The 24,245-nt window shown below is 45.4% G+C and overlaps 2 protein-coding genes across 4 annotated transcripts in view; one reads left to right on the top strand and one right to left on the bottom strand.

Annotated features, from left to right (window-relative positions):
• ZFP90 (ZFP90 zinc finger protein) overlaps nucleotides 1–10,326 on the bottom strand; it is a 116,602-nt gene extending 106,276 nt beyond the window's left edge. For both annotated transcript variants that reach the window (XM_058706133.1, XM_058706131.1), the window contains exon 1: nucleotides 9,886–10,326. The gene's annotated coding sequence lies outside the window, so the exon portion shown is untranslated. The remainder of the gene's footprint in view (nucleotides 1–9,885) is intronic.
• Nucleotides 10,327–10,471: 145 nt separating this feature from the next.
• SMPD3 (sphingomyelin phosphodiesterase 3) overlaps nucleotides 10,472–24,245 on the top strand; it is an 83,907-nt gene continuing 70,133 nt past the window's right edge. For both annotated transcript variants that reach the window (XM_058706124.1, XM_058706125.1), the window contains exon 1: nucleotides 10,472–10,644. The gene's annotated coding sequence lies outside the window, so the exon portion shown is untranslated. The remainder of the gene's footprint in view (nucleotides 10,645–24,245) is intronic.

The following is a 24,245-nucleotide window of genomic DNA, read 5'->3' as shown; positions in this document are numbered from 1 at the left end:
CAATGCGGGGCTCAAACTCATGAACCGTGAGATCATGACCTGAGCAAAAGTCTGTTGGTTGCTTAACTGAATGAGCCACCCAGGCGCCCCTATTCTATGCTGTTTTTATGGTGGATTTTATTCTATTTGTTTTGATATCAAAATAATATTATATACATTCATATTTGGCAAAATGATTAAAATTTGGTAGTTGTGATGTTAACATCACAAAATCCATGGCTATAGCAGGGATAGAACCTACAACTCCCTACGAGGATTCCTCTCAACAATGCTTGATGCTACCACATTTTGGATATGACCATGGTCTGAGCCCAGGACATGACCCCTGACTAATCAGGGAATGCCCTAAAGCAAGAGCACCACCACCCATACACACACCCAACAGGGCTGATTTGAAAGGCATCAGGGGTTCAAGACAGAGAGTCCCCAGGGAGGCTATCCTCAATGTCACAAAGATGCCAAGAGCCAACATCTGAACAGAGCAGCAGTGCCAGCCTGAGCCCCACTCTGGGATACCAGAACTGATAGATGCAGATGGCAGCCTGCAAGGCAGGACTCTGGAGGCATAGCCAAGCTGGGCTGGAAAGCCAAGTTGTAGCTCAGTGGGATGAAGGGCAGCCTAAAGGTAGCACAGGACAGGACCCCAACCCAGTCATAACCCCTCTTGTGATTGGGGCGTGGGGGGGGGGGGCGGGGAGGGGGCAGATATTCAGACAGGATTCTTCTTCCACCCCAGTGAGGACACTCCAAGGGCAGCTGTCCAACCCCAAGAGACTTGCTTTACAGCCCAGCCCTACCTCCTGGCCCTGGCTGTTGGTAACAGTCCAAGGGCAGGAGACAGCAAGCAGCCAATCTACTTACGTGTGCCCGGCAGGACCTCTGGCAGCTGCCATCCCCATACCAATGCCTTAGGGTCAGTGGGCAGCCTTACTGTTGAGCCAAGGTACAGGCCACAAGTTCCTGCCATCATACCCTCCCACTGGCCAGCTTTCCAGGCATGCCTAGGCCTGTCTGAACTCTCAGCAGGTAGAGTTCAGGCCTATCTCCCCCACTCCCCTCACACCCACTACAATAATGTCTTGTATGTGTGTGGTGCTTAGCGCTTTCCAATACACTTTTCATATCCTGTATGTACTGATTAGGATTTTTAGTTGTAAGCAAAAGTAACTAACTTTGGCTAATGTGCACAGCAAAGGACATAAATTAAAAGATAGTGAGTAAGTAGCTCACAAAATTTCCAAGAAGGTAGAAAATCAGGCTTGGAAGCACGCAGTCAGAAACAATGCCCTAAACCCCAACTCAACAGCGGTCTAAGAACACATGACTGTGACCACTGAGTCTGGAATGGCAGGATACCATCCCTGCCACCTACACCACAGACACCCTCATACTGGATGCTGCCGGGAAAACTGCTACCACTTAAACTGAGATTGTACCCATCAAGTCACTAAAAATAGACACTGCTCCTTTGCCGTCATTGGCTTCCAATTCAAAATTGGTGAGGTGTAGCAGGAGGAAGGGGGCCTGTCTGACTGGAGGAGCCCGAGCCTCAAGCCAATGTCCACGCCCTAGCTGTAAAGGAAGATGGCTCCACCTCATGAGGCATAGGATTCCTCAAGCATAGGAAGGAGGCTCAGTTGCTAGGCAACCAAAATGGGTGACAAATGTTCAACTGTGCATTGTACTCAATCATCACACTAACACATGAAGTTGTCAGAATGACTCCTATTTTCCCCATTTTATTTATTTTTTAATGTTTATTTATTTTGGAGAGAGAGAGAGCACACACACGCGTGCATGGGGGAGGAGCAGATAAAGAAGGAGACACAGAATCTGAAGCAGGCTCTAGGCTCTGAGCTGTCAGCACAGAGCCTGATGTGGGCCTTGAACCCACGAACTGCGAGATCATGATCTAAACTGAAGTTGGACACTTAACTGACTGAGCCACCCAGGTGCCCCTTGTTATCCCCATTTTAGACAGCAGGAGTGTGACCAGAGCAGCTTCTCTACTGATATATTGATATAAAACAGGGAGAAAAGCAAAGTTTTGTTTTCAGGTTTAAAAGATCAACTGCATGGGGCGCCTGGGTGGCTTGGTCGGTTAAGCGTCCGACTTCGGCTCAGGTCATGATCTCACAGTCCATGAGTTTGAGCCCCGCGTCGGGCTCTGTGCTGACAGCTCAGAGCCTGGAGCCTGTTTCGGATTCTGTGTCTCCCTCTCTCTCTGCCCCTCCCCTGTTCATGCTCTGCCTCTCTCTGTCTCAAAAATAAATAAACGTTAAAAAAAAAAAAATTAAAAAAAAAAGATCAACTGCAGAAGTGTGTGACCTGGCTACAGGTCACTTAAAGAAGGTCTCAGAATCTCATCTAATCTTAAACTTCATATGAACCCAGCTGAAGAGGTGGCTGATATACCACTGCAGATTTATGGGTGGGACAGCATCTTGGGTTCTAGGCCTGCTGGACTTATCCGGGCTTGAACATTCTAGTCTGGCCACATACTTGCAGAGAGGGGCAGCCAAGGTAAAGAGGTTCCGTAACATCTGGTACGTGGGCTCTGAGCTTCAGAGGGCAGAACTGGGGCCACACGGGAACCACAGGGATGAGGGGCCACCTCAGTACCTGTAGAACCTGGCAAAAACAAGATAGACTTCCCCATGAGGTTGTGAGTCTCTATTGCCAGGGATTTGCCAACAGAGGCTAGACAGCCATCTACTAGAAATTTCAGTTGAACTAGATGATAAACACAATCTCTTCCAACTCTAAGATGCTATAAGCCTCTGATGTGTGTTAAAAAGGGCAGGCATGACCCACAAGTTAGGACAATGGCCCTCCAAGAACCTCCTAGGGACCTAGTGAATTAACCAAAGACAAAAAGATAAGAAAAAAAAGAAAACAAAAAATGGACACTTTTACTAGACATCAATTATATGCAAAAATACAAAGAAGAATCATTTTATACTTTACATCAGCCAAAACAAAAAGAAATGTCTAATGCTGGAGAGGCTGGGATAAAATTGGAATTTGTGCTGGTGACTGGATAAAGTGGGTACCACTTTTTTGGAAATCGACATGGCAAGTAATATCAAAACACCAAAATTATTTTTAATCCTTCAACTCAATAACTGTTCACTTGGGAATTTACCTTAAGGAACAGTTTAAAGGATAATTGCTATTGACTTGGAAGTACTCATTACATCATTATTAATAATAAACAGTAAGCCTTAAATAGGGAAGAGATTAAATATAGTATAGTTTTGATGGAATATTAGGCAATAATTACAGATGGTGTTTATAAAGAATCTTTGTTCCTTGAGGGCAAGTCCTGCATCCTGTTTACTACTATAGATCCAGCTCTGTCTGAAACACAGAAATAGTTCATTAAATATTTGTTGAACGAATGAGTGAATGAACAACTGAACAAATGAATTCAATCTTAGCAAGAGAAAATGCTTATTACATGTTATGTTAAAAAAAAAAAAGCAGAACTCAAAATTATATCTAAACTATGATTTCCAGAATATGAAAGACTATATATACATGTGTCCTACATGTAGAGTGTAATGTGGAAAGAATTTTTAAATAAGATGTTTGGGTTACATACTAGGGATGATGTGTTATTCTTATTTATTCAACATGTCTTACTGAGTATCTATTATATATCAGGTGCTGTGCCACATGCTGTGAATACAACAGTAAAAACAAAAACAAAAACAAAAAAACAGACAGTCTCTACCCTAATGGGTAGTTTATGTTAGTGGGTTAACTGGAGGTGTGAGAGTGGGAGAGAGATCGAAAATAAACAGATAAGAGAATGTATAATATGTCAGATGGTGATAAGTGCTATTGGAGGAAGGAAAAAAAAAGCAGAATGGGGGATAGAGAGTGTTAGGAGAGGAAAGGCTGTCATTTCATATGGGTGTCCATGAGGATATATAGGAAAAGAGCCTCCAAGCAAAGGAAACAACAAGTGCAAGGGCCCTGAGGCCAGAGTGTACTTGGTACACTCAAGGAACAGCAAGGAGATCAATGTGCTGAAACACGGGGTACTAGGAGACAAGGCAGAGATGCTACAGGAGTCAGAGTATGTTTGCTTTCAGTGAGACAAAGAAGCCACTGGGAGTTTGAGCAGAGGTGTGATGTGATTTGACTTATGTTTAGAAAGAATCATTCTTTTTACAAGAATACTTTATGAGAGTTTAAGATAAAAGGAAGTATTTCAAACAAAGAACAAATTATCATAACATTCATGAACTGATTTACAAAATACTTTCTGAGCACCCCCACTATTCTCAGGGTCTGGAATAGCAAAACTACTTCAAGATTACAAAGACATTAACCATACAAAAATATTTTTAAATAACATTGGGTTTTTTAAGACAAAGATTGTTCATAGCAATGCAGCGATTTTGTCATTTTTCTTTAAAAACTATGAAAAATCATTTTTCTCAATTAACATTTAGATGCAATTTCATATTCTATTCCAAGTCCCATAATTGTAAACTGAGCTGCTTCTGGGAAAATCTTTTTTTTTTTTTTTTATCTTTTAATGTTTATTTATTTATTTATTATTTAAAAAAAATTTTTTTTTACGTTTATTTATTTTTGGGACAGAGAGAGACAGAGCATGAACGGGGGAGGGGCAGAGAGAGAGGGAGACACAGAATCGGAAGCAGGCTCCAGGCTCTGAGCCATCAGCCCAGAGCCCGACGCGGGGCTCGAACTCACGGACCGCGAGATCGTGACCTGAGCTGAAGTCGGACGCTCAACCGACTGAGCCACCCAGGCTCCCCATAATGTTTATTTATTTTTGAGAGAGAGACACACAGAGTACAAGTGGGGGAGGGGTAGAGAGAAAGGGAGACACAGAATCTGAAGTAGGCTCCAGTCTCTGAGCTGTCAGTGAAGAGCCCGATGGGGGGCTCCAACCCACGAACTGCGAGATCATGACCCGAGCCAAAGTCGGACGCTTAACTGACTGAGCCATCCAGGTGTCTCTGTTGGGAAAATCTTAAAGTTGGCTGCTTACTTGACTTGTCTTACATAGCTCACATACAGCACTCCTACAGCATCACTCACAACCCAACATTACTGATAGGAGGCCCTTGTGGAAAGTCTGTTATGTGCTGGCAAGATTATCTGAAAAACTAATAAAATCCTTGTAATCCTTTTCAAGGATGCAGAAAGGAAAATGGCTGCATTTCAAATTCATGGCATTTCAAAGGCATGAATTAAGCTCTAAACTCTACATTTGAAAAAAAATCAACACAAGTTCTCTAATTTATGTTCTAAACTGAGAAAACAAATCGTTGCTAAGAAATGAAATTTGCAAAATTTTTAAAACACATTTTCTAGTTGATATGCACATACTTAAATCTACAAACTACACCAAAATATAAACTGCAGGAAACACTACATTGAACTTGGTTGATACAACTTCACCATGAAATCTAGAATTGTTTTTCGGTTTCATTAAGTTTATTCCTAGACATCCTGCCTTTTAGGTATGTATAAAACTGATCATGTTGAGATGATACCTCTATGAAAATGTATAAGAAAGTCATGGCTCTTATGAGAGTGAGAGGGCTTCTTCTTAGCTCTCCAACATCTTGATTTCTGTGTCACTCATGTCAGAGGTTTCTGCACCCTATCCCTCCTTCTTACCATCTGTTAACTTCTCACTTACTATATATTTTGACACAGAACTACCAGGATTCCTCTCTCCATCAAAGCAGCCATCTTTATGAGTGACCTGCCAATGACCTACAAAATTGCCTTTCAATGCCTTCCCATGACCTCCTCTGTCCTCTCCAGTCACCCTGCCATTGCCCCTGACCAGACTTCCTTTACCTCTGATCAGCACTGCCCGCCCTCCCTGCTCTTCCCTCCCACCCATCACATCATTCTTCTTACTATACTAAGAACTCCACCCCTCCACCTCCACCCCTCTGCCCACTCCATCCTGGCTTCACCTCCTTCCTCTTAGTGGCCCAGCACTCCTACCTCTTTTGTCAACATCTCCAACTTCCTTGCTTTATGGTCTCCTTTGTCCAGCAAAGCCCAGCCCTGGAACAGCCTCACCAATAGCCTTTCCCACACCTATCTCATCGTTGATAGGATGCTGAAGAAAGCCTCGAACCCTACAAATTAGTGCCCCATAAACCCATGGCTTTCAACCACAGCAAGCCCTCACTACTGCCCTGTGGTGCGTGTGGGCTGCTATTAACTTTCCGTCCTCTTTTCCACAGCAGCCATCTTGAACGTTTTCACTCTTTTTCCAAGCTTTCCATTCCATCCAATTCCCTCACACTGAGCAGATATCCTTGCCTCTGACATCACATAAGAAGTAATGGCCACTGGGTATGAACTGCCTCCATTTCCTGAGCCCATCTCCCAACCACCTGGTACCTACTGACCTACCAACCTACTTGCATCTCCAACTCCTCCTTCCTTTTTCCCCTCCCATCTTAAATGAAAAGTAGGCCCTCCTCCTGCCTGAGGCTGAGTCTGAACTCTACCACCTTCTACCATCTTGTTGACCTCACTCCATCCTTCCACCCTTCTCTTTCCTTTATCTTCAACTGTCCCTCTACTGGCTTTTCCCCATCAGCATTTTTAAATGTCCTAACCTCTCTCAACTTAAACCAAATTGTCTCTCAACTCTACATCCTTTCTGGTTTTCTCCCTCCTCCCCTTCAAAACCATTTCTAAGAGTTGTCTACATTGGTATTTCCCAAAGGATTTTGGTTTTCTCTTTGACTCTCTCTGGTGAAGGATTTTATCCATTCCCATGGTTTTGATTATGATGTATGTACTCCTAACTTGTTAACTTATGACTCTTTTTTCCAGATCAGATCTCTCAAGTATGATAGGCTCTCAGGATCTGTTTTCTTGGTTTGAATTAGTTTTAGGGTAATAGTCCCTCTGGTTATTTCTTCTTGGACATGAACTCCCAGATATTAAGGCATTTTCCCAAGCCAAACCTACTGGACATCTCACCTGGTTGTCTCCCACTCATTTCAAACCCACCTGCTCCTTTACTATTCCTCACCTCAGGGGAAAGTACCACCATCCGTCCACCAAGTTTTCCAAGGCAGACATCCAGGCATCATCCTTAACACACCACTCTCCTCCAGGCCCTCAACTCATCACTCACAAAATCCTTTGAATATTTACCTCCCTAACACATCTCAGATCTACCCTCTCTTTTCTATCTTCATAGATGCTGTGCTGGATCACTGCAGTAGCTTCTGACCTACATTCCAGCCTCATCTTCTCCTGACCATTTTCCACACAGGCCTCAGACTTTTCAGAATACATGTCTCCCTAAAAATCTTCATCTTTAGAATAAAGTTATATTCCTTAGCCTAGTATACTAGGCTCTTCAAAACCCAGCCCTGGTTAATCCAACCCCATGTCTGAGATTCAACATTCTGGTTAATCCCCACAATACTTAATCAGAAGACCTATGGAACTTCACTGAGACCTTTTTTTCCCCTTTAACACGGTAGGAGTCTAGCTCAATGTTCCCCTAAAATCCTTTGTAACCCTAGGTTCTAAGTAGCTAGAATTCCATTCTCTTAGGCTTCTATTTTCTAAAACCACCCCTAAAAAATGGCAAAACAAATATATTGAGCATATACCTGACCAAAATCATACCATTAGTAAGAGAGAGAACGGAAATTTGAACCCAGATTAGCCAGGACACCACCTCCTGCTTGTTTATTCACAGTCAAACCAATTTCTGATAATCCAAGATGAAGAACATTTTATTAAGTGCTTAATATTTGTGAAGTGCTTTACATAAGGCATCTCATTTATCTATTAAAACATTGTCAAATAAGCAAACTGCAGATCTGATAATGTAGTTTGCACAAGTTTGAATCCCCCCACCTTTACCCTATTAGCTGCTCCCTAAAACCAATAAATACCATTTTACAACTGAAGAAACAGGTCCAGCCCAGGGTCACACATCGAATTGGAGGCAAAGTCAGAATTAGAATCCAGATTTTCTGACTTCACTTGACCATGTGGATGATGCTATTTTAGTCCCTGCTTTCCGGGAGAATCACGGAACCCTAGTTTTCACTATTTGCAACGATTTCCTGAAAAGTAGCCCTACAACTTAAGGCTACGCTGACCTCCGGAGTTTCAGCTGTGGCTCTACGCAGCATTCTTTGTTAACCTTCTGTTGATAACTCTGCCAATGCTCTGTTGATGCCCATCCTGTGGCCTAGTCTTCCCCCACCTACTTTTCCAAAAACCTCTGCTCTCACTGCATCCAGAGAACTAGGCACTCTGTGTCAGCACAAATCCTATTTCTTCCCCTTCCTTATAGTTTTCTCATCTTCAGTAATGAGGCCCCCCCATTTGTTTATCCAGCTCCAGTGGCCTTCCCTTATGGTTTGGTCTGGATCAAAGTCCCTCTGCCATGCCTCTTAGAGGTCCTGTTATTTCCTCCCCAAATGCAACCCATTTTACTCATTCCCCCATCCTAGCCTTCCCTCCGTGGATATCATCAACTCAAGAATGACAGCGTTGCTTTTTCTCAGGATCTGTCTCTTGGGTTTGAAACAGGTTCAGGGTAACAGTCCCCCTGGTTATTTCTTTGGCCATGAATTAATTATACCCATATATTAAGGCATTCTCCCAAGAATGCTTTAGCTGAAATACACCCAAAAGTCTGGTGGGGTGACATATGAAGCATGTGTGGGATTAATTGGACCATCTGGCCAACACCAGAGCCCTGAGTGGGAAAAGATTCAGGGAAAAAAAAAAAAAAGCAAACTAGCAAGGTGGGACATCACCACCAGGGCCCTATGATGCTGGCAGAGTCTGAAAGAAGGGCAGGCATCTCAGACTGTCATTGCTTCACAACTGACAGGGGCAGAAGATCTTTCCCAGAAAGGGAGTGGGAGGTAGGGAATTTAGGCACAGAAAGAAGGGCAAACAGCTAGAAATAGGGGAACATGAAGAACTGATGACCTTTAGTGGAGAACTGACAAGACTTCCAAGTAATGATCAGCATGAATCTATCATTCCCTAGTGTCAGAGGATTCTAAGGACTCTCAAAGCACTCAGGCAAAATTCCAATCCATTATATGAATGACAAACATTTCATCATGAGGGTGGCATTCCTCTAGTTGAACGTTTTCAACAATGGAAAATACACAACCTTAGGAAATTAAGAGCACGGAGGTGTGAGTAAAATTCAATTAGTGTTCAATTCATTTTCAACTCAACAAATATCTCAGAGTACCTACTATGTGTCAGACACTATAGGCACTGGCTTATACCTATGAATAATACAGACATGGCCCCTGTTCTGTGGATCTTATCATGTGGAAGATGGATACATAAGCACACAAATGGAATAGGGGAAGTAGAGGGTGCTGCTCATATGCAAGGTGGAATACCTAATATGGAGCCAGACATCTAGGAAGGCTTCACAGAAGATGCAACATCTAGGCTGGGGCTTGAAGAGTGTGAGGGGTTAGCTGACTACAAGGGTGGAGGGAACCACCAGAGTGAGAGAAAACGGGTGGTTAAGACTTCCCAGCCACCAAAAGAAGTTCAGAGTGTCGCAAGAACAAGGTGGAGACCAGATTTAGAAGGGCCTTTAGAGCAATGTTCAGAGGAGTGTGGGCTTAATTCCATAGATAATAAGAAGGAGTAGCGCCCTCTGGCTACTCTGGGAGAAATGTTGCCGTATCAGGGATGGCGTAAGGAGGCCAGAATCCTGGATGGGAAGACTGGATAAGACCTTGACGGCTCAAGGGATATGACCAAAGTAAAGCACTCCTCTATAAGTTCGAGACAAAACTAAAGCGATAAAGTTCAGAATGCCACACTCTCAAGCCACAGGTCTCCTCCGTCCTCTCTCACCTTTGCTGGGCAAACCAGAGCGGCTCGACCTCGGTTTGCCCCATCACCGCGGACTGTGGGCAGGGGGACGGCTCCACACCCTTCTTCTCAGGTAGGAAAACTGAGGCCCAGAGTCCCGTGGAGGGTGCCGAGGACAAAAAAAAAAAAAAAAAAAAAAAAAAAAAATCGAAACGCCCTCCCAAGAGGCTGCCGGTAGTCACGCACAATCCGAGGGTCCCGCGGCCTGCCCCATTTCTCAGTCAGCCAGCCCCAACCAGCCGCCTTTGCTATGGAAACAGTCCTCCCGCCCTCCTCAGCGCCTCGGTTTCTTCATGCACCCTGGGAAATGCAGTCCACCCCCGGTAACCTGCCCGCGGCATAAGCCCCCTTCGCGTCCTTAAAGGACTACGAGTTCCAGAAGGCAGTACAAAAACTCCGACAGTCTCTAGGGCATGCGGTCTTGACGAAAAGCTAGAGAAACCCGCCGGCTGGGCCGAAGAGAGTGGAGAAGGCGCCCCCAATGGGCGGCCTTCTGGGCGTGGCCAGGATCTCCATTGGCTACGGCCGCGCAGGGGAGGCGGAGTCAGCGGAATGAGGCGCGGAGCTGTTCGCCGCTCCAGGTGCTGAGTCCGAGGCAGGCTCCCGACGCGAGAGCCGCGGTCTCCGCCGCCGCCGCCGCCGCCGTCACCGCGAGAGCCACCGCGGGAAAGCCGGGGCAGTGAGGAGCGCAGAGGAGCTCGTTGCGCTGCCGAGCGCTGACAGCCCTCCCTCCTCTTTGAGGTCGGTGCTGCTAGATTCTCTTTTGTTTTATTGGGGACGGAATGAACTGAGATGAGGGGGCCTGGGGAGTTGATGGGACCTCTCCTCACCGCCCTCAAGACCATCTGTCCCGGAGAGCTGCTGACTGACTCCTTGCGGGCCTCTCTGTGGCCTGTCGCCTGAAGTCGGAGCAGCTTGCGTTAGTTTTTGTTCTATGGTAGAGGGGATTCTCGAGTGTGAGGGGCAAAGGCTGGGGGAACTCCCCCCGTCTCTACTGAGGGGGCGTTGGGGAGGTTGCAGCCTTCCCCCACCCTTGTGCCTGAAAACGAGGCTGCTTGGATTATTGAGGATGGGAAGGAGTGTTATGGGATGAAAGGTTCAGAGGCAGGGGGACCCTTCCCCAGAACACCTGTACTGCTTGAGGTTACAAAGGGGGTCTGGATGTGATGGATGACACCGGGAAACTGCTCCTCCTCTGCTCAGACCCTCCTGGGCTTATTGAGGAGGGGCTGTTTGCGATGTCAGGAAGATCCTTTCCGTGCCCACCCCTCTCCAGAAGCCTAGGTTTTTGTGAAGAGGAGAAACGGGATGGAGATGGAGATGGGACTCTTCCCCCTCCCACTTGGACCCGCCTCGGTTATTGGGGGAGGGGATTGGGACGTGAGGAACTAGAGCCGGGGAGACCCTTCCCCACAGTACTTGAAGTCGCTGGCACAAGAAGGCACTGACGGATTCTTGGGGTCCTCCATTCGGGGCCCCGCGCCTAAGGTCTGAGTGGCCTGGGTGTGGATGTGCGGTGGGGGAAAGTAAGAAGGGTGCTGGGAATCCACCCGACCTCCCCCTACTTGAACCTTACCTCTCAGGCCCTCTCTACCTGGATCCAGGTCAGGGGCCCAAGTCGAGAAGACCCTCCCTGTCCCGCTCAGTCCCGCCCCGCCCGGCGACCCGGCTCCTGCACCGCGGCAGGGAGCCAGACGCGGATGGGCACGTGCGGGGCGGGACGGGGCGGGTCCCCTCTCTAGCCCTACGAAGCTCCAGGCAGACGCCCCCTGAGCCTCCAGACCTTTGGGACTGCTCGGCTCCACGCGGGGCGCGCCCCAGATCCGGCTACCGAAACCTGCTTCCAGGGCGCGCGGCGGCAGCTTCGCGAACAGGGCTTTTGCGCTCGGCCCAGGCATCCTCGTTAGGACAAAGCGGCGGTCTCCGTACTGGCGGGCCTGCGCCACCCTCTGGGCTGGGGGCGCGGCTAAGGGAGGGGGGGCTCCGGGCGCGGCGCGGAGAGCTTCCGCGGAATCACGCCGGGAGCCGGGCGGGAGACAAAGCGCGCTAGCTTCTCTCGGGCCTGCGCGAGCCGGCATGGAAAATCCCGAGGGAGGAAGCGGCTGCGCCCTGGCTCGGTACTATGCCCTGCACCCTTCTTTCCCGCACATCACCCCCTAACGCTGGCCGGGCACCCCAGGTTGCAGTGTGTGCAGTGGTAACCAGGGTTCCTCCTGGGGGACATTCAAGATCTGTGGCCACGAGGACGCACGCGGACAGGCAGGGGGCTCCGCCTGAAGGGTAGGGTCCCAGGATTCAGGAGATATAGATGGGCCAGGGTCTGGAGAGGCATCCTGACTCCATCTCGCTACGCTCCATCAACCATGTTAGGTCAGGTTTGATTCTCGGGTTCGAGTGTATGTGTCACCGTGTGTTTGCATGGGTGATGATGTGGGTCAGAGTGTGAATATTAACGTGTATGACTGTGTGAATGTGCCAGTGTGTGCTCCAATGTCCATGTGTGTGTCATGATGAGCTTGTGAATCTGTGTGTGCTTGTGGGAGGAGGAACCACTCTCTGCTGACCTTAGATGTTGGGGGTGTGGGCAGGTTGGTTGTCTCTTCCACTCTAAAGCCACAGTAATAATTTAGGGTTCCAGTGGGTGCCCTCAGGGTGAAGGTAGCTTCAGGCTGCCTTGGGCCTAAACTGCATGCTTGGGTGTGGCCTAGAAGATAGGACATCACAAGTATGTGGAGCCCTCTTCAGCCTTTCTGGGGTCTCAGATCAGACCCTAACATCTCCACCATTGCCCTGCCCTTCCCATCCCTCAGAAATCTTATCCTGCTGCAAGGGGTTGCCCTGAGGCCCAGAATTCCACCCCACCTCTCCACGTGGGCTTCCAAGTGGGGCTTGGGGGGGGGCTCATCAGCATAGTCTTTTATGATTTTGGGGTGCAAGATATTGTGGCAAGGAAATTTCCTCAATTTGGCCTCTATGCCTGGAAGGTCTATGGGTCTGGGGTTGCCAGTCAGTGGCAGGTGGCCTCTCAGTAATACCAGGTATACTCACAGAGAGGGTATGAGTGTGGCACACAGATACCACTATGAGTGGACACCCCTAGAGGATGACAGCCCTCCCAGACCTGCCCATTCCCAGTGAGTGACCTCAGTTTCATAGTACTTTACAGCAAAGGTGTTGTGTGGCTTTGAGACAATACCCACCAGAGACCCCCTTCCCATAGGATGAGGGGCTAGACCGTTTTGAGTGCAACCACAGAAAGACCCGTTATTAGACAGTGGAGCCACCATCCAGCCCAGCCCTGCCTGATCCAGTCTGAAGTATCCACTGCCAGTATCCACAGCGACCTCTACTGGGAAAAGTAGTAAATTTGCAACTAACACTCTCCCTGAGTGTGGAGGTTCAGAGTGGGTGTGGGCACTGTTAGGTAAAAATCACAAACCCTTCCATATGGGGCTCCCTATCAGCCTTTCGAGTCCTAAGTTGATATTCTTAATGGAAGTGACTTCAAACTAGTCCAAGCAGTGAAATTGCCACTGTCCTTGCCCATACAGAAGTATTTGAAGAGGGCCAAAAGGCCTTTGTCCAAGTTTCCATCCAATTGGGGATGGTCATCAAATCCATTTGTGAGGAAAATGCATGGAAAACACTTATCAAGTTCAGGGAGTTTTAAGCATCTTTCTTATCTCTTCCTCTCCTACTATGATTCCCACCCTCCCCTTCTTATTCCACTTTCTCCTCCTCTCTTCCTCATTATTAGCCAATAACATATTTTTGTTTGTTTTCTAATGTTTATTTTTGAGAGAGTGGGGGTGGAGGAGGGTCAGAGAGAGAGGAAGACACAGAATCTGAAGCCGGCTCCAGACTTCGAGCTGTCAGCCCAGAGCCTGGTGTGGGTCTTGAACACATGAGCTGTGAGACCATAACCAAGCCAAAGTTGGATGCTTAACCGACTGAGCCACCCAGGTGCCCCGCCAATAATGTATTTTGAAAGATAAGCCTTCTTTTCCTTGTTGAAAATGTGGCCCAGAAAATGCAGAAATCAGAAGGCTATTACTAAGTGCAAAGAACTGGCAAACACTGGCTCTCCTAGATCTAACGGGAGTAGGGGAGATGGATGAAATATGCTCTGTCTTAAATGCTTACCTGGTGACATGTGTCTCTTCTCCCGGAATTGCTCTGAAGAGATTTCACACAGCCACAAAATCTTTAGAGCTCCTTAAAGGAAAGGAGGTATTTAAATACCTAGTATTGTTCTTACTTTGGCATCCATGTGATTTGCATTGAACTACATGACTCAGTATCATAAAGTAAAAATAGGACTTAATCTCTTCCTTGCCTGTTCAGAAGGTGACTGCATATGTGTGTTGCATTCTGCATGAAAGAGTGAAAAGCCAAATTATCTCATAAATTGAACCACCTGCTTATTCTGATTAGAGAATGGCACTTAACATCACCTACAGGCAGTAACATTATTTTATGTTTCTTTTAATTCATACCTGAATCTCTTTGTCTTGTAAAACCTTTCTTCATGCTCATACATTATTACTTTCACTTGAACTTAATCAAGAATGTTTAATCCTTGTACAAAAGCCAAACAAATTAAATATCAGCAGATACAGGAAGATGTGGGTGGTGTTTCTGTTCTTGGGCTCAAAAAAATCATTGGAGTTCACAGGAGAGTAGTAAAGGGGCTGAAGAGTTAGTAAATCTTATGGGTGTAGTTAACAGGTTCCTGAAGAGGAGAAGCTCCTCAAAATTTTTCTAGGAGTGCTGGTCGTGTTGAAGAATATGAGGATGCAAGCAAATAGTATGCATGCTGTGAGTGAGAATGAATGAGTGGGATTCCTAAATCCAAGTATTAATACAGCCTTTGTGGGAAAAATCCACCAAATCCCTCCTGTTCTCTCAGGTTGCCAGTAGCCAAGAAGGAGTGGAGCTGTCCAAGGTTCTGGAACTCTGCCCTCAACCCCACTAGTGGAGAAGGCAGGATCCAGGGCAGGGAATAGAAGGAAGCTCCGAGGACCAAGGCTTCTGTAAGGATTTCCCCAAAGCTCATCACAGAAAGAAATAGGAGGAAACAGAGCTGTAGAGGCTTTTATTGTATTGCTTCAAACGAAGCCATTGGCAAACCCTATTTAAAGAATTACAAGCTAATAATAAGAAACAGTATTTCTGAGTCAGGCTTTTCAAATGTATTTAATCTTCACAGTCCTATGAGGTAGGTGGTGGTAGTGTTTCCACTTTCAAGAAGAGGAAATGAAGCTTTGGGAGGAAAGGGACTTGCCCATGATTACACAGATCAGAAGGAATAGAGTTTAGATTCCAAACTGGATCTCTTAAACTCCAGAGTCTCCTCTTACCATTATTTTTTCCTACTGCTATTGTAGAAGCAAAATTGAAGTTTCAGACTGTCCTATAAGAAATTCTAACTAACTTTTAGAGGAATGGATTGGGGACCAACAAAGATTCAGACATAAGCCATAAAAAGTCCTTTCAAATGTATCAAGGATATTACCACAATACTTTACATATTATCCTGACAAAAGGCTTGTTGCCTGTACTTGGTTATAGGTAAAGAAGGAGAAAAAGGAGTACAATGACCCTGACGGCCAGTGTCCCAGGGTTTTCTTTCCAGAGTGGAACAATTTCACAAGAAGCCAAGCTTTGATGGCAGCAAAATGTATTTTTCATAATCTGCAAGAATGGGGGTGGGGAATGAGGAGGCTGTTATTATTTCACAGAGTACACGTAGAGCCAAAGAAATAGGGCTTATATTTGCTGGTGTCCTGTTCCAATGCTGAGGACACTTGGATATTGTTAAGAGGCTCCTTCTCCCTATTCCCACTCTCAGATTTTTACAGCAAAGTCTTTAACACCAAAATAAAAGTTTTCATTGTTGTGAGCCTCAGCTAATCCCAGGGAAGTGCCACATTCCTGCCCTTGTGTCATCATAACCAGTGTTCTGCCTTCATATGTGGCTGCACGACTCCTGCAGGTTGGCAAGTTTGGGGTGTGATATGCTTCAGGCCACACATCCTCTGGTCCTCCCAGGGTGGCAGTGCCAACTGCCCCAATCTTGCCACACACACAAGTGACCTGGGCCTGAGAACTCCCCATTCAGTGGCTGTCAGTTTAGGTGTCTAAAGAGAGTAGAGAGCAAGAGATTTGCTTTTTCTCCTCTCTTGACCTCAGTCTGCACAATGCACAGAAAGGGGGCCTCACCTTTTAAGAAAATGCCTCACATCAGGCTAGGTCTCCTGTCCATTTTGAGTCTTTCTTTTCCCTTCTAGGTTTGGGCTTTGCAGGATTCTGATGCATGCAACAAATCTGCTATTGCTTTTCCCGAGTGCACTCGGAGGCCAAGGACCCAGCTCCCATCCGGGTCTGTTCTGACTCATATGACTGCAGACAGATTTGATTGTTTTCTTATTTAGAGTCATTAATTAACTCTCCTCAGCATCAGAACAGCATGTATTAAGAGGGGAGCCATTCGTGGGGGTCTCTAGGAAGCCATGCCTACAGCTGAGTACTGTCTCTTTTTCTAACAGGATCAGGAAATGGTTTTTAATTCTGGCTGTAACCCTTCAGTAAGCTTAGATTGTCAAGATTTTATGCCAATATGAGGAAGGAAATAAAATTGTAATTAATTGCTAAGGCTGCTATGGTTATTCTGGCAAAAACTGGGAAATTCCAGGGTCACTGAAAGAGCAGGACTTTCATTCATTCAACAAATATTTCCTAGACCTGCAATGTGCCAGGCACAGAGCTCTGCATAGTGAACACAATCCAACGTGGGATAAGCCCTGTCATATCGGAATCTTAAATGGAAAGTGCAAACAGATGCAGAAATGCTGACAAGGGTGTGTGCTGTAAGCAGAAAGAGTCTTTAGAGGGCACCTGGGTGGCTCAGTCAGTTAAGCGCCCACCTTTGGCTCAGGTCGTTTCACAGTTTGTGTGTTCGAACCCCACATCAGGCTCTGTGTTGACAGACCCTGGAGCCTGCCTCAGATTCTGTGTCTCCCACTCTCTCTTCCCCTCCCTCACTCACACACTCTTTCTCAAAAATAAACATTAAAAAATTTTAAGAGTTTTTAGAAATGGAAGGAACCTTAATAATCATAAGCCATCATCTCTTTTTTAACATAAGGAAAGAGGCTGAGGGAAATTGAGTGTTGCCACTAGCCACACACAGCCCTGGTTAGTGGCAAAGAGGGGGATTAGAACCCAGGTTTTATTAATTCCTAAAATTTCTTCTCTCCACTGTACTCAACTGCTGCTCTGCTCACCAAATTATCCAAAGGGCAGGTTTCCATCAACAGAGACTTTTTAGATCTAATCCTAATGCAAAACTTAAGTTGAAATAGAAACAATAGATTAAATGGGAAAAGAAGAATGCCCACTTATATCCGTGTTGTACAATATAGTAGCCACATGCTATTGAGCACTTGAAATGTGGCTAGTCCAAACTGAGGCACCAGATTTTGAAAAATTAGTATGCAAAATATATATAAAATAGCTCAATAATAATGTTAATAGTATAAGTTGAAATATTATTTTGGATATATTGAGTTAAATAAAATATATTAAAATTAACTTCACTTGTTTCTACTTTTAATGTGTCTACTAGAAAATTAATAATTATATACATGTCTTGCATTTGTAACTCATTTCTACTGCATAACACTTCTCTAGAGTGCTTCCACTTAGGAGAAAATGTTCTTCACAAACTAAGGCATTTAGCAAAGTAGGTTTTGTAATCAGTCAGCCAGAGATGAATACTAGCTTTACCACTTAAGCTGTGTGACCTTGGACAAGTTGATTAATCTCTATGCTTCCATTTCCTCACCTGTAAAATGATGATGATAATAGAACCTACCTCCTTGGTTGAGTCAAATCACTTAGAACAGTGGCTGGTACATAGTGAGTACTCAGTATTAGCTATCAGAGGAGACTTCAGTATTAGCTATCAGAGGAGTACTCAATATTATTATCAGACGAGACTTCTAGAATCTTACAAGACAGGGGCAACAAGAAGGAGAACAAGCAGACAATTTTCAAATACATGAAGGAAAGGACTTACTACTACTTAAAAGATGATTGAAAATGCATGCTCAGTACAAGCTCATGAACTACTTTGATGTGGCCCCAATTTTCTGACAGAAAATGAAACTGAGGAAAGACTTCAAGCCACTTACATAAGTACACAATGGGTAAACACATTAGCTAACTGCATTATGCACAGGTCCTGACCTCTGCTAACAAGTTGAGGAAGAGAATGATTAGTGTGTACTGTTAACAGAGGACCCAAGAACTCTGAGTCTCTTGGATTCCAAGATTCCTCAGAGAAATGTAAGCCTTATGCTCTAGGAGAAAGATCCTGGACAAGAGTCAGACCTATGTGAGGTCAAAGCCATTCTGCCATCCATTGGTCTTGATCAAGACACTGTCAATCTCCTCCTCTGTAAAATGGAGACAGTACCACCACTCTTGCAGGCTGTGGTGAGGACTAAATTAGATAATGCAAATAAAACATCTCATACATAGTAGGTACTCAAAAGATGGTAGCTTTGATGAAATGAAATTTCAAATGTTAATAGAGAACTTGTGGTTGTTTAATAGAGAATTTTCCATTCGGAATCTCCGTGGTCTTTTCTCCAATTTTTTTATGTTTGTATTTTTAACTTATAGAATTTCTTTCTAGACATATAAAAACATGTGCTGTTGATATTATTTTATATTTTCACTCTTTTCTACAGTTTCACTGCTGCATTCTGCATCTTTGCTTTGTCTCTGAAAAAGGTTGAAAGGACAGTTTCATCTGATTGTGTCTACACCAAAATGTAGGGTCTCAGTAACTTTGGGCATATTACACAGTCTGTCAGGTTCTTCTCTCTCTCCCATTAACATACATGAGCTTTCTCTCCTGGGATGATAAATTAAGAACCAAAATGGGCATTGTTCTCCATCATATTTATCCTAAGGTTCTGACATTCTGACCTTAGTGGTTAGAGCACTTTACATGCAGCTTTGCTTTAAAAAATAGATGGGACATCAATCTAGAAACCATAGCCCCAGAAGAATCATGTTCTCCTGGCTCTTACAGCAGGTGACAGGTCCATTCACTGCATAGCTCTGAGGGAGCACATTGCTGCTGTCCTTGAATATCTAGTTCTCTCCCAAAAGTTTGCTTTCTGGACCAAAGAAATATAGGTTAAGCTCAGTGAAGACTTATGTTAACAAAGCATGTAGAACTCTAGAGAAAACACTGACTAGTCACACAGAAATTGTGGGGAATCCCTAGAAATATTTTGGCAGGAGAGCAACATGGTCAGATGTCTGGGGTCAAAGTGTGGTGGGTGTGGGTACCTAATTGGCTCAGTCGGTTAGGCATCCGACTCTTGATTTTGGCTCAGCTCATGATCTACAGTCATGGGATCAAACCAGATGTCGGTATCCATGCTGAGCATGGAGCCTGTTTAAGATTCTCTTTCCCTCTTTCTCTGCCCCTCTTCCCTGCTCACGCTCACTCACTCACTCTCTCTCTCTCAAAATAAACATTGGAAAAAAAAAGTGTGGTGGGTGTGTTGAGGTGGGGAAGAGCCTGGAGGGCAGACTCACCCCTGATTTTGTTGAGACACCCATGACTTGCAGGGACCTAAGTACCATTACTAAGTTCTCCTGGGATAGGGTCTGATCTTGAAATGGATTTTTCCCATCCATTCACTCTTGTTCACTCAATGAATGCTGAATGCTGCATTTTGAAAATGCAGCTCTGGAGGAACCTAGGGTCTGGCTGGGGAGAAGGGAGATGCCCATGTGTAGAGTGAACGAAGGAACAAAGGCTGAAGTAAACACAAGAGGCTTGACTACGGTGCATTGGCTATGGCAGTTGGCTAAAGCTGTAGATCCCAGCCCCCCGACCTGAATCTGAATCTCAGCTTCACAACCAATATGTGAGCAAGCACTTGAGCAAGTGCTTTAACCTTTCTGAGCCTCATTTTTCCCATCTGGAGCAATAAAACATACTTTCCTGGGCTGTTATGGCTATTACATGACAATATATATGAAATTTCTTAGGGTAATACTAGCCTTTCTTAATGGAGTGCTTACAGTACATCAGGCATTGTGCTTAGCAACTTATATGCATAAAAGCTACCATTATTATTCCTATTTTATGGCTGAGGAAAGCAATGTTCACATACTTCAAGTAACTTACCCAAGGTCCCAGAAGCAGTAAGGAGTGGGACGAGCATCCCAACCCAGGAAATTTGACTGCAAAATCTTCTCTTAACCATTGTGATCATTGCCTCCCTGGTTCAAGGTCAGCAGGAACCCAGTAACTTATTTTGAAAGAGGGCAAAATGATTTGTTAATCAACTTGCATAGAGGTCTTCTGCTTGGTCTTCAGGAGTGGGTACAATATGGAGAGGCTCTGAGGAGTGTGTATGGTACAGAGGGAAGACAGGGAAAAGCTGTGATCCAATGAACAGGGCTGGGAATGCCAATGATGTGTTCTGGGAGTCCTGAAATGGAGAAGAGGTTTTCAGTAGGAAACAGATGTTTAGAAAGAAGAGTTTGAAAAGCCTTGGATATCAGGCTAACAAGTGTTAGAAAAACAAAAAAGTTCACAGGAAAAAGATGGGATATGAAATCTGAAAGCACCAGTTTGAAGCATCTCATTGAATTTGGGCATATTGTTGCAGTGAGGAGCAGGCTCACCAAGCATGCCCAAAGCCAAAGTTTGTGGAGAGTGTGGCCAGACCACAGTCTAGCATTCCTACCAGTGCTCTTTGCTATCTAATGTGCATAGCCTTTTCTTTCATTTGGTCTTCACAAAAGCCCTAGGCAAGAGCCAGGTGGGAGGTCTGCTACCAGCATTGCTGACTGTATCAAGTGGCAGGCAGTATGGGCTGCCAGGAAACGCAGATGCCAAGCACAGCTGCAGTGCTCAAACCCAGGCAAAAAGCTTAGGAGGACTTTTTCTGTGGGGAAGGAGGCAGATGCCTTGCCCACAGGACTCAGTCCTTTTCTCTGTGCTCCAGGAAGCAGGCAGTGTCATCCTTTGGTCCATGATTTCCCAGTGACACCCCTGAGTGGTGGTGAGGGCCTGACTCAGGGTCATTGCAAACAAACCCCATGCAGCATCTGTCAGCCAGTGGCCCCCTCCCGTGCAGAGAGCTTGTTTCACAAAAGGAGATTTTTCTGAATTTGCCATCTTGAATTCATTGTGTTCATTTCTCTGCAAACTACAGGGACCAGAAACCAAACCTATTCTCCTTAGGGGGGTTAGAAGAAAAATCTATCTTTTCTAATGGCTGCAGTCACTGCTGACCACCAGATTTCTCTCCATGGCTACACTTTGAATAACAGTGGAAAACAAAGGCGGGAAAGGAGAGGGGCACAGATGGGGCACTTCTTCCAAGAGGCACCTGCGGTTCTGTGAAGGATGTGAAGCAATGGGGAGGGAACTTGCACAGCTTTGAGAGAACCCCTTGATGAGTAAAGGAGGAGTTCTGATGTGCAAGATGATAGAAGATGAAAGAGATCATGGTGCTTACTATGTTTTCTCTAGAAAGTCATGGTAGGATTCCAGGTGCCCTCCACAGTTCTGGAAGGATAAATAAACTGGTGGGCAAGGCCACAGAAATTTTGACAAGTTATCCAGGAATAAGTCCCTAGGGATTTTAAACGTACTGCTAATGAGAAATGACACACACTTGGTAATAGAATGTCAAGGACTCCTCTGGCCATTGACCCCATAATGATTAATGTGTGTCAGACACTGAATACAACAGGGTGGAATGGTGACTTCTGAAGGATAAAATCAAACTGGAAAATCAAAATAATAATACTAAAGGTATAGATGTTTAGAATGGTTGGGCATCAGGAAGTACAGCTGATGTTACTGCAGAATAACTTTACCAGCCAAGTCCCTTTTACCTCATCATTCTGACCCCGAGGGTCAATTCTTAGATGTTCCTGTGATCAGCCCCCAACTCAGGGCCTAGCACACAGTAGGTGCTCAGCAAGTGTTCACAGCTTGCTCACGCATTTAACACTACTGTGTGCTAAGCCCTGTGGCCAGGCAATGGAGAGATAGAAGTGAATGAAACACAGTGCCTGTCCATAGAGGGTTAGTCAATTCCAAAATAGAACAAGGAATACACTGTAGGAAATGTGCAAATGAACAAAGTTACCTCATGATGTTACCTTCTAGGTGCTTCCTCACACCTCTGGAATAATGTAGCCCAGCAGGTGAGCCAAATTGGGATCTTCTACTGGCAACCTTATCTCACATCACATCTGAACAGGTCCAGCTGTGGAAGCTGAGATAGCAGCATGAAAGTGAAGGAGGCAGAGGCTGGTATATTGCAGAAACGTGTTGGGTGCACTCACTGGAGATGTTTTTCCTTTACATGCTTTGTTTGAAAGACCTGCTCTTGAGACGCTTTGCCTGCAATTAGAGCATGCTGCCACAAGGAGCACCATGAAGCACCATGAAGTGTGGTCCAAGTAGACACACCCTCCACAGGCATGGCATGCTGAGCAAAATAGCTTTCCAGTTGTTAACCTTCAGTTGAACATAATTTTAAATTAATTGATCAAAAAAGAATTGCACATTTAATTGGACCAAAGCACTGTAACCTATGTATATACAGTGAGTGGAATTATGAATTCATCAACATTCATTTAACAAAATTCATGTATGTCTACTGTATACAAAGAGTGGCACAAAGTCCCTGCCCTTAGGTACTGCCTCCTACAAGGAGAACAAACACAGACAGATAATTATAGTGCAGCAAAGTAAGTGGTGCAATGGGGGGATGAGCAGAGAGCACTAAAGGCACAGAGAAGGAGTGACCAACTCTCATGGGGGACGAGGGGGAGTAACACACACTCTCTCTCTCTCTCTCTCTCTCTCTCTCATGGCCCAGATGTTAACACCTAAGTCACAGGGTTTTACATCAACACATATAGAAGGGAAAAAGCAAATAGGTTGAAATATTGGGACACTGAAAGGAGTTGGGATTGGCCTGTTGAGTGACTTTGGATGTATCTATCTCTGGACCTCAGTTCCCACATCAGGTACTCCAAGGATGTGATAGTGGCCATCCTGACCATGTGGGCCTGGAACAACATGGAGATTAGAGGGATGAGCTTGATCTTGTTGGCCAAGGCCTGGACTTGTCCCAGTCTCAAGGCTCTGGACCCTCTTTTAAAAAATATTTTTTAATGTTTATTTATTTTTGAGAGAGAGAGAGAGAGCAAGTGGGTGATGAGTAGAGAGAGAAGAAGACACAGAATCTGAAGCAGGCTCCAGGCTCCAAGCTGTCAGCACAGAGCCCAACATGGGGCTCAAACCCATGAACTGTGAGATCATGACCTGAGCCAAAGTCGGACGCTTAACCAACTGAGCCACCCACGCACCCCTGTCTGGACCTTTTTAATTCTGGCTGAAATATTCCAAGGGATTCCAGAGGATCAGCTGAGATGCTGGGCATAGAGGAACTTGTCATTTGTGAGGGCTTTTGGTATCCAAACAAATCGTCTAGCTCTTCTAAATCACTACTTGGTTTTACCACCAATCCCAGAAGCCAGGCCGGCCCCCTCAAAACTCTACACTGCATGTGCTATCCTGCTTCCTTCTTACCAGCAGGTCTGAGGCCTGCTTTGGAAAGCCTTGGCCTGGTCAGGGGAGGGTCACTGCTGGCAGACCAGGCCCACCCCTGCCTCCAGGCCCTTGAGAAGACAAAGACCTGTGGCAACCATTTCTCAACATGCTTACGTACCAAATCATCACATTGGACACCTTCAACTAACATGTTGTATGTCAATAAGATCTCAATAAAGCTGGGGGAGAAAAAAAGAAAAGAAAAGCTTTACTCAGCCTGTGTCTCCCTCTGGAGACCTTCTTCAGCCCTGGCAGGCTGTCCTCCCCATACAGTCCCACCTTGCTGTTCCTGGGGACCCAACCCACCCTTGTCTGTGGGTGTGGCAGTGCCCTTCCCAGAACTGGGACCTCTGTGTTGGGAATACAGAGGAGCAGCTATCTTGCATCAATTTTTAAAATGCCAGAGTGTTTAATTTAAGCAAGTCATTTAAAGCTTTTAATTGCTCCATAGAGAGAATTTTAGTATACAATACATTACAGCAATACCTGGTTAAGAGAGAAGACAAATGGAGGCACTGAAAAAGCCCTCACTGAAATTCTTTTTACAAGTCTTAAAAAGCATTTTTTCAAATAATTCATGCGCCCAGGAAATTTCATGCAGAAGACTGACAGGCTCTGAACCACCTCTCTAGGCCAGAGCCAAGACCCAGCCAGCTCAGGTCTCCCCACT

This window comes from Neofelis nebulosa, chromosome 17 (assembly GCF_028018385.1).
Source record: "Neofelis nebulosa isolate mNeoNeb1 chromosome 17, mNeoNeb1.pri, whole genome shotgun sequence".
Lineage (NCBI taxonomy): Eukaryota > Metazoa > Chordata > Mammalia > Carnivora > Felidae > Neofelis > Neofelis nebulosa.
Note: the sequence above shows the minus strand (reverse complement) of the source record. Positions and strands in the feature narration are given on the sequence as shown.